The sequence below is a fragment of the Phyllostomus hastatus genome, unplaced genomic scaffold (assembly GCF_019186645.2).
Source record: "Phyllostomus hastatus isolate PE091 unplaced genomic scaffold, TTU_PhHast_1.1 phas_contig_159, whole genome shotgun sequence".
NCBI classification, from domain to species: Eukaryota; Metazoa; Chordata; class Mammalia; order Chiroptera; family Phyllostomidae; genus Phyllostomus; species Phyllostomus hastatus.
The window spans coordinates 40,283,883-40,298,530 of record NW_025333640.1 but is presented as its reverse complement, the minus strand read 5'-3'; the positions used below and the strand labels follow the sequence as shown (position 1 = coordinate 40,298,530).

The following is a 14,648-nucleotide window of genomic DNA, read 5'->3' as shown; positions in this document are numbered from 1 at the left end:
AGAGAAACGCGGGGCTTCTCATTTATTGGTTCACAGCGCGCTCCATTCAGCCTTCCGGGAGCGGCGGGGTCGGGGGCTTCGCCGCTGGGCGCCGGGCCTGCCGCCCCCTCCCGGCCCTGTGGTTCGCCGCCGCCGGACACGTGGTCCGCCGCCGACCCGAACGCCACGCGGTGCAGCGCGGCGTGTCTCACACTTCCTGTGAACCGGCAGCAAAGGCCCAGCCGGGGCACGACCCAGACGAACCGGGGGTCAGGGGCCGGGGGCGAGCCTCCGCCCCTCTCCCTCCTCCAGGCAGCTCTTCTCAGCGCGGGGACGGCTCTCCCGCACACACACCACCGCCGGCGGCGGCCGCGGCGGGAACTGCTGGGACTTCCCTCTCGGACAAGATGGCGACCCCCACTAAAAAGGTCCATGTGCACAGCCACGCGGCTGAGGCCGGGGAGTCCGTGTGGGCCCAGAAGCCCTGCCTGGAAACCCTGACCCCCAAAGGCGGAGCGCCGGTGGGCGGGGCCTTCGGGTTCATGAGGTCACGGGGGTGGAGCCCTCGCGAGGGGGACCAGGCTCTTCCCAGAGATCCCTGCGCTCCCCAGCCCCTCCCCCACTGAGCAGCCCTGGGCGCCGGCCGCCCCGCCCCGCCCCCCCCAGGCGCCCTGGCCTCTGACCCCGGCCTGCGGACTGGGAGCCGCACGCCGGCCCGTGGCGCCCCGCGAGAGCAGCCCCAGCGGGCCGCGACCCGTGTGTGCTCTCATCCGTAAGGACTGCAAGACACCGAGAGGACCTTCCCTCGTCCCTGGGAGGCAGACGCGGACGCGGGAGACGTTGAAGCCCACCGACGCACACGCACGCTTCCGCCCCGATCCCCGGAAGATTTCACGGGGTCTTGAAACCGCGAGGTGCGGACGGCGCGGTCCTCGACTTCCCTGCCTCCCCACACTGCTCCGGACCGATCCGCCGCGCGGGGGCACGGCTGAGCGGTCAGCGACGGCCAGGGGGCCCAAGCAAACCGCTGGGCGGTGGCCCACAAGGCCAGCGGCCGCTGACCACCGGGGCCCGACCGCGCGGCAGATGTCAGTCGTGCCCAGCGAGCCCCGCGCGGCCCTTTCGCCCCGGCAGGTGGGGCGGGCTGCGGGGAGGAAGGCCGTCCACAGACGGTCACAGCGGAGGCGTGGGGGGTGTCCGTGGGGACTCAGGGCGAGTGGGATGGCCTAAACCCAGAGGACGCGACGCCCGGAGAGCCGCAAACAGGGCCGGCCGCGCCGAGACCCCTTCGCCGTGCCCGCAGCCCCGTAGACAAGGCAGCGGGGGGGCTCCCACTCGCCGCAGGCATTTTACAGGCAGGGCCGAGAGCGGCCCGAACAGCAGCTGAAGCGCATAAACGAAAGCTTTTCCCCTCGCGGAGTCCCAGCCCACAGCCTCCTCGGCGAGCAGAGCGGCCGGCGGGGTCTCCCAGCCAGGCCTGCCCGCCTGCGAGCGCGGAGGACGAGGCCCGCGCGTGGTTGCCCCGGGACCCGCGGCCGGCCACACCGGTCCATGTCTGCGCTTTAAACAGGGTGATTTCGGAGGAGTCCCCTCCTCCTCCGGTCTCCGCACGAGTTCGAAAGGACTGGTACCACCTCCTCCTCGAGTGTTTGGCAAAAACTCACCAGTGACATTGTCTGGTCCTGCACTTTGTTGGGAGGTTTTTTATCACTGATCAATCAGCCTGTTCGGGTTTTCTGTTTCATCATAATCCAGTCCTGTAGGTTGGAGGTTTCTAGGAATGTACCCATTTCTTCTAAGGTATCAAATGTGTTGGTGTGTGCTTGTTCACAGCAGTCTCTTGTGATGCTTTGTGGTTTTGTGGTGTCGGTTACCCCCTTTCATTCCTCGTTTTACTCGAGTCGCCCCCCCCATCCCCCCACTTCTGAACTGAGCGGGCTCCCACAGAGACAGGAGCAGCAGGTGGAGGGACTGACGCCAGCGGCAGCACACTGACTGGGGGTTCCGGACCCCTGCAGTTCGGGGCGCCCCTCGGGAGCTGGGTTTTAGCTCCAATCCGCCCCAACCCTGTTTCACAAATGTGCCATTAATTCCGTGACTCGTCCGTTATCCTTCCAATAAAATCTCCTATTGGCCTAATTTTTCCAGCATTTGTTACCTTCAACAACACTTACATCCATACCTCTCCACATTTTGGAATGTCAGATTAAATACTTTCTTATATTAGACACAGACTTGATAGCACTGAAATTTTTTTTAGTAACATTTCTAAATATTTTTTCTGGCCTTTCATATAAATGCCTTTCTGTGTGGTTCCAGAGGACAAAGGAAGCGGTGAATGAACATTCCGATGACTCCTGCAGGAGTGACAGAGGTGGTGGCTGTCCTTGCGAGGCAGATGCTTTACGCCAAGAAGAGGGAAGCACTTTTTTATTCGCACGCCCTTCTCCGGTGACGAGCAGCTAACACTATAAGGTAAGAGCTTATAAAGTAAGGGCTCCAGTTAAGTGGCCGTGACCGGGTCCTTCGGCGAAGATAACCTGCCCACCACCCACTCAAGACTGGGCGTCACACCGGAGCTGGCCCTGTGAGCCTCCTGAGGGTGCGAGTTGGGGCTGTGAGTGCGGGGAGCGGGCAAGGTCTGGAAAGGGGGTGGGGCTGGAGAGGCAAGGAGACCAGAGCGTTGGCTGGGACGGAGATGGCAGGCCAGCGGTGATTGGCGGGTCCACCGCTCACAGACGGTGCTTTCTCCATTGTTTCCCTCCGCACGTGCAGCCGCTGTCACGACTTGAAAAGGTTGTCCCCAGTACCGTGCACTTAAACTCAACAATCCTCTTGGGAGGTCCCGTCACCAACAATAAGCTCAGCTGTGAATTTCAATAAGCTCTTGTTTAAATCTATTCTCATTCCATCTCCTCATTTAGCTTTGTCTGGGGACATCTGTGAAATGCCGTGACAAATGCGTCCCCGCGCCCCCGAGAGCTGTCCGAAAATACAGCCCGATGAGGTCGGACCCTGGCCATGAGAGCAGCTCCCTGCAGCTCCGCCCCTCCCGAAATAAGACTGAGCAGTTTATCTTGGAATTGCTGAGATGTCTTACTTTCAGAACATTTGAATTACATATTACTCATTGTCCAGGGGTAATTTTTGTGGTGTGGGAGTTTTAACTTACTTATTTAGAATATAGCAAACAAAGTCTGTATTAAAACCGTATTTGTAACTGCCCACAAAGACTGGACAACCACATTCTAAAATCATTAGCAATGTTACTCGGCTTACAGAGTCGTGTCTCTCTCATATTTTTAAGGCAAAAATCTTTCATTCACTTGGAAAGGAAAATGCTTGTTATTGTCTCTCTAGGCTTTGCAATTCATGTTTCCTTCCTGTATAGATTTAGCTAAAGATACAACACATTTGATTTTTAAGGAATAATAAAAATATGACACTTGCAAGTTTTTAAACTTGGGCTTGTTTACAAAGGTTTTCAATGTTTTGCAATATAGTGTTTCTGCTGTATCCAGTCTGAACAACCAAGCGTCTTCACTGTTCACTAACTCAGCGCTCGCGCACCCCCTTACGCAGGACATGCACTGAGCGCAGCGGGGAGCCACGAGAGAAGGAGGCCCCCCCAGCTCTCGGTGCGTGCGGCCCGGCACGGGACGGAAAACGGTGTTACAGGCCAGGAGGTGATTACTGACATGGAACAAGGAAGCGGGACAGGGGACACAGGGCGGGCACAGAGGCGACGAGGGTATTTCCGTGGCCCGCTGCGGATCTGAGCTGTGGGCTTCCTCGTCCCCTTTCGGGGACAACCCCGTCTGGGAGGCACACTCGGCGCTGCAGGGGTCAGGGCCCTCGGCGAAGCGACCCAGCCAGTGTCCGGGGGGAGCCCACGTGTCTCTCGGACAGGACAGCTGCTGGGGTTCGGCCTGAGGGTGAATCACACATCTTAGCACAACGTACACTAGTAATCTGGACGTTCTGGTGCATGAGGGTAACTGGGTTTTGGTCGCTTTCCGAGATACCAGAACTCCCTCCTGACAAGCTTACTGTGCTGTTAAAGGTTCATCTGTAAATGTGTGTTTGGGTCTTTGAACACACTTTCCGCAGAAACAACAGTGAGTACAAGGATATATATTCAAGTCTGTTATTTAGGGGGAGATGCAATTTATCAAAATAGTAGGAAATAATGTTGTTTCCTATTACAGAGTAGAATAAGATGGAAAATCTACGCCAAAGAATCAGATTCCCTTCTTTTCACTTGAAGGCTGTCGCTGCGGAAGACTGAACCACTGAGAGGACAACAGAGAGAAAATGAGGACAACGCTCAGTTGGCTGGTGGCGTTTTCCAGGTCTTAGAAGTTGCTGGGGTTGATTGTTACATATAATCGTCTTTAAAACTTGTAATTTTCCTTTCTTTCTAAGAAGCCATGTCATTTAGCACCACTCATATTTAAATCATAATTAGCGCTGATTTTTCCCCTCTCTCAAATCTAAGAAGGGACAAAGAGAGGGCAAGACGTTTCCTAGGTTTGGAAATAATCAAAGCAGCAGCGGGGAAGCTTATTTAAAAGAATATCGCATTATGGCTTTGTTTGAGATGATGCAGCTGGAGACACGCTCGAAGTGCAGCGGCAGGAGAAGGAGAAGGGGGCCCGGAGGGGGACTTCCGGGGGGCACCAACGCAGCCGTGAGCTCGCACGGCGTGCTCCCGGGGCTGGGGGGGCGGTGCCCAGTGGTGGGGCCGCGTGGTCCTGTGCAGGCCTCTATGAGCTTTTCCACAGAAAACGTGAAAGTGGGATCCCTGGGTGGCCGAATAGAGGGCATTTCTAAGTTTTTTTCTTTACATTTTCTATTTCTGAAATGTGCAGTGTTGAGTTTTATAATTTTAAAGATACTATGCATCGAACAGAGAGAGCACGTGAGCAGATGGTAGAATCACCGTGTTGAACACACGGTAAAGAATGCACACGGAACACACAATACTCCTAAGGAAGAAACAGCCGTGGCAGGCCTGCGTCTGCTTTCTGCTTCCCCGCGTGAGAGAAACACCGGTGGCGACGGCACTGCGGACGGAGACGCAAGGTGGCCCCCATGCGGGGCCCTCGCACGGCTCCGGTGTCCAGCCCCCTCCGAGGGGCCCCCTTCCGGTCCGGCACTTTCCCGCTGCTGCGGCTCCTCGGTGCAAGCCCAGCCCTGGGCTCCTCTGTGCGGCCGGCCTCTCCTGCGCCCACCACCGCGATCTTCAGCCCGCAGCCAGCGCCCTGGGCCAGTGACATCTGGGCTGGGACCCCCCGGGTCTGAATCTGTCTCAGAGAGGAGACTGTGAGGGAGGAACCCCCTCTTCCGAGCCGTTCCCAGATCGAACAGGAGCGGGGGGTCCCGGAGAGCACGCCCACCCCCACACCACTGCCGGGTGCCAGACCGAGGTCGCCTGGCCTGCGCCCTGTTCTCTGCTGGGAGGCTAAAGCCTCATGGGCACCCTCCCCTCTGATGAGGACCACCAACTTGTGGGAATCATCCGGTAATTGTCACTTCCTTGGATTCTGAAGGTTCTTTAAATGAGCCTGAAGGAGCAGCAAAGTTTTTTTTAATCATGTTGGTGGTTTCTAAAAAATGTCAAAGACTCAGCAGATTGCTTTGTTCGAAACCCCGAAACAGAGAGACGGCTTCCCCTGTAATTTGCTCCCATTATCTCTCCAAACTGAAGAGGAAGGCGGGACGATGGCACGGCGAGGAGAGGAGCTGGAGCGCGCTGTCCTCCGTCCTGTCCACCTCCCTCCGAGCACGGAGCTGCGTGCTTCCCGGGACGTGCTGGCCGGCCGAGGGCGGGCACTCAGAGCCCACCCGCAGGGAGCCCGGGCTGCCGGGGGCAGCCCCTCTCCTCCCACGCCCCCGCTGGTGGGCCTGGAACACATACAGTGACCTGAGGCGCTGCAGCACAGGGCAAGGTCATGTGTGTGAGAACCAACACCAAACAGCGGCCTCGCACCCCGGCGCCGCAGCGGCACCCGCGCCCCGCGGTCACGCAGCGGACTGAATGCAGCCGGCCCTGGAGAGAGGCAGGCGGACATCCATCCCCCCCCACCCCCCGCAGCCCTCCCCCAGACACTCAGCCCGAAGGGCGCGGACTAGGCGCAGGCTGCTCACCAGCCCTGCCCTCTGAAGCGCCCACGGCCACCTGCGGGGCCCGCTCCGTTCCAGCCCCGCCTCAGAGCCCCCAGCGCCCCGGCCTCCGGTGGCACTCAGCCCCCACGCGGCGCGTCCCATGCGCGGCGCTGCCTGCAAGGTGCAAGTCTGGGCCGTGGCCGGGCTGAGCCCCTGGGTGACGCGGTGTTTCCCCAAAAGTCTCTGCACGAGACAAGAGGCATGAGTGGAGGGGGGCGCAGGCACCCCGGCCCCACCCACGGGCTCTGCGCCCCGCCCCGCGGCTGAGAGGCGCTGTCCCCGCACACGTCCCGTCTCCCCGTGTTTCACCAGCCCCGCGGGAAGCTCTGGACGAATGCTTTGGAACTTTTCAAAGGAGACAACTTTTCTACCCAGAGGTGAGGTTAATTCTGGAACCTAATGAGACCTCCTGTTCCAGAGAAGACTCAGAAGGAGGCAAGGATGCTCTTCAAGAGTGGGGCAGACTCCGGAGACTTGCTCGCCGCTCGCCCCCACCTCTGTTCCTGTGAGGAGGCGCAGCGGCCGCGGCAGCGGTCACGGTTTACACTCGCATCGTGCACTCAGTGTCTGCCGGGACCGATCGGCATCTAAGGGACACGAGCAGCCGGGCAGGCCGAGAGAGGCGGCCGGCGAGCAGGAGAGGACGCGCTGGGAAGGACGGCAGACTGCGTCGGAGGCGGGGCGACGGACGGTCCCAGAGTGAGGAGCCGCAGACCGCTGAGACCGTCCTCTGCGCCCGGGAACTGGACCAGACTGAGTGGGCCGTCTGGAACCGCGCAGACCGTCTGCACTCGTCTTCACAAGAGGGGTGTCTCCAGGGGGAGAGCTGGATCTCTTCACCAAACAAGTACAAGGAATTCTTTTCTTTTTAATATATTTTTTAAAGATTTTATTTATTTGTTTTTAGAGAGGGAAGGGGGGGAGAAAGAGAGAGAGAGAGAAACATCAGTGTGCGGTTGCTGGGGGCCGTGGCCTACAACCCAGGCATGTGCCCTGACTGGGAATCAAACCTGCGATGCTTCAGTTCACAGCCCGCGTTCAATCCACTGAGCCACACCAGCCAGGGCCAGTACAAGGAATTCTGGAACAACACAGGTCCACAGCGCTCACTGTCTGGGAGCTTCCTTACGCTGGCATTCTTCCCGAGTTTCCAGGAGGAAATGTAGTATCTCCCTTTCTCGGATGTGTCGCCCACGCACACTGCCGCTGTCCCCAAGCATTCGCCGCCCTCCGTCAGGACAGGGGGGCTGTTCCGTGAGGACAGAGGGCCGCCCCCACTGCCGACGGTGCGCAGTGCGGGGCCGCCCACTCCCGCTCGGAGGCCTCGCCCCAAGCTGGTTCGGTGAAGTGCTTTTTCTTCGTTCGCCTTTGTTTTGTCTTCTGTCTCCCGTTATACCTTTTAGGAGGGAAAAGCAGGCCTTTGGCAACATGTCTGAAAAGCCCCGAATGACTTCACTCCCGCTGGACTGCGGCCGAGGAACCGGTGCTGCGAGACGGCGGGTGACTCAGCCCGAGTCCCCCGAGAAGCTGCACCTCACGGAACCGAACGCGCTTCAAGTCCCAGCCTGACAGAGGCGGGGGCCGCGTCCTCTCGGAACAGAGTTCCAACCGGAGTGAGCTGACACTTCTCTTCCCAGCTCTGCTATTTTGCTGAGTCCCACAGCTCTCCAGTAAATGAACACCGGTGATGCCAGAAACCCTTTTCATGTCAGAATAAGAATATGCCTGCAATGCTGTATCTCTATAATACATACACGTGTAACTGCATAAACTTCACAGTTTATAAGGTACATTTCACTGATTTTCCCCTAAAGTTTTGAGGCTGTGCGGAGATATCTGAGTCCTATTCTAGAACACCGCTAAAAATTACTGGAGACCATTCTCAGCCTAGTTAAATTCCAAACGTATCTTTGGGTCTCACTGCAATACAACCCCCACAGTTAACTCGACACGTGCACTGTAATCCCCTCCTGTCCCCAAGAATGCGGCACCCGGGGAGGGACGGTCTGGGTGTGGTCAGGTCAGGAGTGTGCCGCCCCGCGCCAGCCCAGACACTCACACCACGCGGCACGAGCAGCAAACAGAGGCTGCTCCGCATAGCGTCCCGATGAGGTCAGCCTGGGTCACAGCCTGTGAGCACGGCCAGAGCCGGGGGCGGGCAGACCTGCTCGGACCTGCCCCGGGGAGGCCGCAGAGGCACCGCTGACGCTGGCCGACAGGAATGTCCGGGTCTGGAGCTGTGACAACACAGCACGGTCTCCTCGCGTGTGTGCACGCGGCGCCCAGGCCCCGCAGGGACGTGTCCCACTCCATGTGTGTCTGGACCGTCACAGACCGTGAGTGAGGGGCGCGGCTGAGCAGCCGAGCTGGGTGTCTCTGCACCCAGGGCTCCCTCCTCTTTGCCCCCCAGCTGAGCAGCGCCACCACGGACGTCCCTTCTGAGGACACGGAGTTCGCCGGCCGCTGACAATCTCAAGAAAACCTGCCCTCCCAGAAAGCAGCGGGGCAGGCCCCCACGGAGCCCACGTCCGCAGAGCGGCGGCGCCGTGCCGGGCGTGTGGGACACGGCAAACTCGGCAGCCAGGCCACTGCTCTGACGGGCAGCCTTCGGGTGGGACAATCCCCCCCGCCAGGGGAAGGTTCCAGAAGCAGCAGGCAGCGCCCCCTGCTCCTCCAAACTGCCGGCGCCAGGCCCGTGAGCCGCCCGGAGTCGGGGCAGGAGGAGAGGCCCTCCCCCGACAGCCACAACTCAATGTCGGCCTCGTGTCTGGACTGTTAAGCTAAGGCCAAAGCTTAGGTGACTGATACCCGTTTCTGATACTGGAGGTGGTCGGAAGAAAGCGCGAATGCCCGCTGAGCTTTCCTCCAGGGGCAGGGCCTCACAGAAGGGGCAGTGGGACACAGAGTTAACTCGCTGTGCACAGGCACGTGACAGGTGGTGCCTGTTCCGGGTTCCACACGCCAAGGGGTCTCCCTCTCCATGGTACCAGGAGCCACTCCAAGTCACTGCCGGCATGTGTGCATGCATGTGTGTATGCACACATGTGTACATGCGCACACGGAACTGTGCTTCCCCCTAGAATGATGCTGGCACGCGCTCTGAGCAACTGCCCCTCCTGACCTGCACACGGCTGTGCGGGCGCCGCCTCCTCCTCGGGGCGGGGTCTCCGGCCTGGGAGTGGGTCCCTCGGGAAGTGGCACCTGACCGGCAGTGTGGCACTGGACTCTGGCTGGAGGCGGGTCTGGCTACAGGCCGCAGCTCTCAGAGGACCGCCAAAACCATTCGGGTCGGGAATGGAAGGTGGAACTCAGTTCCCATCCGGGATGAGGAAATGTCCCACTTTTTCCCTTCGGTCACACGTCTCCAGCTTCTGTGGCCAGGGGCCGAAGAAGCTGTTTCTCTCTGCGAACGTTCACCAGGATGCACTGGCTTTGATTTACTGAACCTCTGACCCGTGAATGAACACGAGGGAACGAGAGAGAGCATTCCAGGGGGCGGGGGCTCCGAGGAGCCAGGGCCAGGCCGCCAATGCTAACTCCGCACGTCCCGGCGCCACCTGGCACGGGCGCCCACCAGAAGGCGGCGGGTGCTCTGGATGCGCTCGCTCATAATCCGAAACAGATTCAGCATCTTGGCCGTAATTCAGCTTTAGCTTTTCTTTTCCTTTTTAAAGATTTTATTTACTTATTTTTAGAGAGGGGAAGGGAGGAAGAAAGAGAGGGGGAGAAACAGCAATGTGTGGTTGTCTCTTGGGCACCCCGTACTGGGGACCTGGCCTGGAACCCAGGCATAAGCCCTGACTGGGAATCGAACCAGCGACCCTTTGGTTCACAGGACGGCACTCAGTCCACTGAGCCACACCAGTCAGGGCTTTTTTCTTTTTTTTTTTTGAGCATTTATATAAGGATTGTCTGTGTATAGTCATTTGAACTTTCTTTTCAGAATTTAGAATTCTAAATATTGTAAAATTTACAATGTTTTCATTGGATATAATATTATATGTCTCTAAAGAACATATATAACTAAATCTGTTTTTTTGTTGTTGGTTAGGTATAAAGTAACAAAAATGACTTTTACTATTTTTCTGATCCAGAGCTCCAGAATAGGGACTTTATAATAACAATTTTTTTAATGGCATAAAGTTCACTAGCACTTTTTAAGTTCTGAGAACAGACCTTCTTCTATTCACACCTTTTTATTTAAAATCCCAAACAGATCATTAAAAATAGGCAGCACTAATGACTAAAGAGATTGAAACCTACCATCAATCTCTTTGAATGTAGGTTTTTATCTTTGATTCATCACAGAATGCACTTTCTTTTCTAATTGTTTTTACCACTTGAAATTATGGAGAAAGAATATATTCAACTTCAAAGTAAGAATTAAGTTGTAAAAACAAACAAATTAAAAAGCAATATTAAAGCATTAAGGCTGTTAGTCTGAATGAGCTACATCCCAAGATGCTATGTACTTTTAAAAATCACAGAGTGCCCTGGCTGGCGTAGCTCAGTGGATTGAGCGCAGGCTGCGAACCAAAGCGTCACAGGTTCGATTCCCAGCCAGGGCACATGCCTGGGTTGCAGGCCACGGCTCCCAGCAACCACACATTGATGTTTCTCTCTCTCTTTCTCCCTCCATTCCCTCTCTAAAAATAAATAAATAAAATCTTTTTAAAAAATCACAGAGTAAGCTCCTAAAAGTATATGCGTCACAAACAATGCCATTTCGCACGTGAGAATTGTGATTTTCCTAGAGACAGCTCTACAAGCTTCATACACACGGCGTGTCACTTACCGCGGCAAGTCCTGAATTCAGCATTTTCTGCAACAGAGATACAGCGACCTGGTAAAGAAAACGGATTAGAAAAGAGATAAATTAGGAATTAAGTTCATTTCAACAGGGTATTTCACTTTATGAATTCTTTTATCCCACAGATCTTTGAAATAGTTGCATTATCAGTGTTTTAAAAATGGGTCTCTATTTATAGAGAATGTTTCATAAATTGTAGAGTAATGGTAAAAATCTTTTTTCATCCATGCCTGAGGACATTTTTTTTCGTTGATTTTAGAGAAGGGAAGGGATAAAGGAGGCGGGGGAGACACACAGCGAGTGGCTGCCCCCCACAGGCGCCCAGACCAGGGGTCGGACTTGCGACCCTGTGGTTATGGGACGATGCTCCCGCCCCCTGAGCCGCACCGGCCAGGAGGGAAGTGGTAATAGTCAAAAACCTTTACAGAAAGTAGTACTGTATGTGCACTTCCTCCCAATGATCTGCAAGAATCTCTAAAAGCCTCTGACTTTTCTCTCTTCTTGATAGTTTAAAATTCAGGGGCGTGCAGCCTGCAGCCCGCAGGCCACATGCAGTGTGGGATGGCTGTGAGTGGGGCCCAGCACAAAATCATACATTTACCTAAAACACTGAGATTTTGTGTGTGATTACATGTCGCAATGTATCCAACGTGTGGCCCAGGACAGCCCCTCTTCTTCCAGTGTGGCTCTCAGACGCCACAAGCTGGACACCCGGGTTAAAGGCTGTGCAAGTGCACCGGACATTCGGGAAGGCCGTTGCGATGCCACCTCGCAGGGGAGGCGAAGACAAACCCAGTTGTGGGTCCGCTGGCTGGACGAGCATTTCCCTTCGTCGGAACTCTGTGGCATTCCCTCTGAAAGAGCTACTTTGGACTCAGAGATAAGGTGTAAATGGCTTCAGTGACATTTACACAACACTCTCAAAACCCACTGGAGTCCTGTTGTCCCTGCTGTCTTCTTCCTTCTCTACGAATCAGTTTGAAAAACCTTTCCCACTGTGTCTGCTGGCCTGCCCGGCTTGCCTGTTCTTGTCGTCCAGTCTGCTGACCAACACGTTTGTGACCACCTTCCTCCCCCCGCCTTCGTGTCACTCAAGCCCACGGCACACAACTCTGTGTTCTCACACTTCTGCGTGTGGGGGTTGTCACGGGAAGCTGCCCTGATGCGATGGGGGCCTGCCAGCACGCCACAGGCCCCTCCACCCCAGTGGTCACGGCCCAGACAGGCTCCCAGACTACGCGGAGATGCCCCATCCCAGTTCCGTTAACCCCTTTAAAGCAGGAGGAGAGAGATGTGGTGTGTTACCACACTGAGGGCAGGGGCAAGGGGAAGGGCCACACTGCGTGGGTCCCCAGCTATGAAAGGTTCATATATTCCTGTTCCCTTTCTCTCCGCTCTGCTGCAATGGCCTGCCCTGCTGATGGCTAGCGGGAGAGGCTGGTGCGTGAGCAAGGAGGCCACGGGCCAGGGGCCAGGGACACTCCCTTGCTCTGTGACCCAGAGGCAGAGGCAAGCACGCCAGGCCACAGCTGGAGCTGGCGGAGCAGCCTGCCGGCTGCACGAGCACCAAGGACTATGAGTGGAATGTGGAGGAGACCTTCCTGGCTTCTTCTTCTCCCCCCCCGCCCCCACCACACACACTCCCCAGAGGCCCTTAGGAATAGACGCACTGATAGGCAAGGTCCACCGTCCCAGCAGGGCCAGGGCGTGGTCAGAGCTGCAGCCTGGTCTCCCACAGCCCTCTGCCCAAGGCCAGTGGCCCTGCACAGGCTACCAGGCTGTGCTCATCTGCATCCGTATCAGCGCAGGTTCCAGGCAGGAAAACGGAAATCACCCGAGGAATTCTGGACAGGTAGCAGTCGCGGCTCCAGCCCTAGAGCTGGTAGAACAGAGGTGGGTTTATTCTCAGAGCTCCAGAGCCAACTCACGGCTCGGGGGCACTGTCTGAGTAGGAAAGGGGGAGCAGGACCACCAAGGAGGGGCTGCTGCCACCGGCTCAGGGGTTTTGTGAAGGGCACGGCCATTCCCCAGGATGGCAGGAGCCAGAGGACGGCAGAAATGAACACTGGTTTGCCCACCTTCCACTTGTGACTCCCTGCGGGCGCCTCCCCAGCAGAATGTTACTGGGAGACGCCGGATGGGGGAGACTGGGGGTGGGGGGTGGCCTGCAGACTCCGCCCAACCATCGTCACAGAGCAGAGATCTGGTGAACCGGGTCCAGGGCCACAGGCACCAAACCGGCACTGCACTTAGAAACAAAACAGCTTCCTCCTTTAGGAGTGAACTCCATAAAGAAAACCGGATGTGCTTGGTCTTCTATTTTTTATGACCCAGCCAGACTGCAGGCCGGGTCTGTCACTGTCACCATCACTGCCACTTCAGATGCTCAGTGAACATCACTGCAGTTCTGAGTGCACAAGTGCCTGTTCCCATCGCTGACACATAGTTCGAATCAGCACTCACCATACGTGACTGGCAGGTAAAGTGATTTTTATCAAGACACTTTGACTTCTACGTGCAAATCAGCATTTCCTCTTACAGTACGGGCCCTTGCACTTAACCGCTTTTTCACACGGTCCTGCCATTACTCAAGAGATTTCCAGAACTCTCTTCTGAAACTGACTTCCAGAGCTAGTTCTTGAGAAACGGGTGACAATGAGTAGAATCCAGTCCCGGCCATTTCGGCCTGGCCTGACCCACCAGGCTTTGATCTGGAAGACGTGATACTACTTGCAAAAATAAATCCCCTCTGGAAGAATAAAGACTTGTTACCAATGCTGGTAAGTGCTTGCTTGCCACAGCTTCCAATTAAACTTGAGGCAACATACATAATGTCTCAGCCCGCCTCTGACGCTCTGACTCTGGAATGCGATGACAAACGCGGTCGATTACAGCAGTTGGACCCTAAGGCTCCGGAGAGAGGGGCATCGCCCCGCCCTGCCCCGCCCCGCCAGACCCAGGTAACGCCAGGAGGCCGTGTCCACCTCCCGGGGTCATTGCCAACTGAGACAGCTCACTGCACAAGCCCAGAAAGGGGTCCCCTGGCCTCTGCCCCCTTGTACTACCTCCCGCCCACTTCCCCGAAGGGAAGAATCCGTAGAGCTTCTCCGGGGCTGGCCGGGAGTGGAGAAGGGCACAGGTACGCGCTGCGCCGTTCCCCGCGGGGGGACAAGGTGAGAAGTAACGCCACTCTGGAAGCACTGTAAGTCCTGCCACCGCGCATGCGCCAGGCGCGGTCCCTTCTGTGCCCTCCGCACCGTTCCACGAGGCGGGCACCCTTATCACCTCCGGGAGGTGATCACCTAGCCTAGGCCACGCAGTGGACGACAGTCCCGGGACCAAACCTGGCCGTCTGGCTCCACTTCGTGCTTTCCGAAAGAAACCGGTATCTCGCAATGTTTTAAAACGTCAGGACTGGCAACTGGGGGATTAACGGAAAGGGGAATCGACAAATCGGTCCACACCTTCGAAACAGTGCTGCTGCACCAAGGGCGTCTGACGTCTCCGGGAAGCGGACGAGCGACACGCCCGCCCGCAGCCCCGCCCAGACCGGCTCCCGCCGCCGCGGCTCCGGGGGCGGAGGGGCTCTGAGACCCCGCCCACGCCTCTGCATCTCTCATTGGTCCTCTTCCTGTGACGTCAATGTCGGCGTCCGAGGGGAGGCGGGACTTCCTGCTAGGAGAGCCAATAG

At 56.9% G+C, this 14,648-nt stretch overlaps 3 long non-coding RNA genes across 4 annotated transcripts; 2 read left to right on the top strand and 1 right to left on the bottom strand.

The window, feature by feature from the left end:
- Nucleotides 1-683: 683 nt before the first annotated feature.
- Nucleotides 684-3,508, top strand: LOC123813754. The gene is made up of 3 exons (XR_006784808.1): nt 684-893; nt 2,299-2,454; nt 2,904-3,508. It is a non-coding gene; the product is annotated as an uncharacterized LOC123813754 (long non-coding RNA).
- A 59-nt stretch (nt 3,509-3,567) lies between these two features.
- On the top strand, nt 3,568-5,205 carry LOC123813756. Its single transcript, XR_006784810.1, has 3 exons — nt 3,568-3,665; nt 4,247-4,331; nt 4,851-5,205. It is a non-coding gene; the product is annotated as an uncharacterized LOC123813756 (long non-coding RNA).
- A 1,866-nt stretch (nt 5,206-7,071) lies between these two features.
- LOC123813753 lies at nt 7,072-14,510 on the bottom strand. Of its 2 annotated transcripts, none has more exons than XR_006784807.1 (3): nt 14,422-14,510; nt 10,943-10,990; nt 7,072-7,543 (listed from the first exon to the last, which is right to left on the bottom strand). It is a non-coding gene; the product is annotated as an uncharacterized LOC123813753 (long non-coding RNA). The 2 variants fall into 2 exon arrangements; XR_006784806.1 differs by lacking the exon at nt 14,422-14,510 and adding an exon at nt 12,628-13,029.
- Nucleotides 14,511-14,648: the final 138 nt, after the last annotated feature.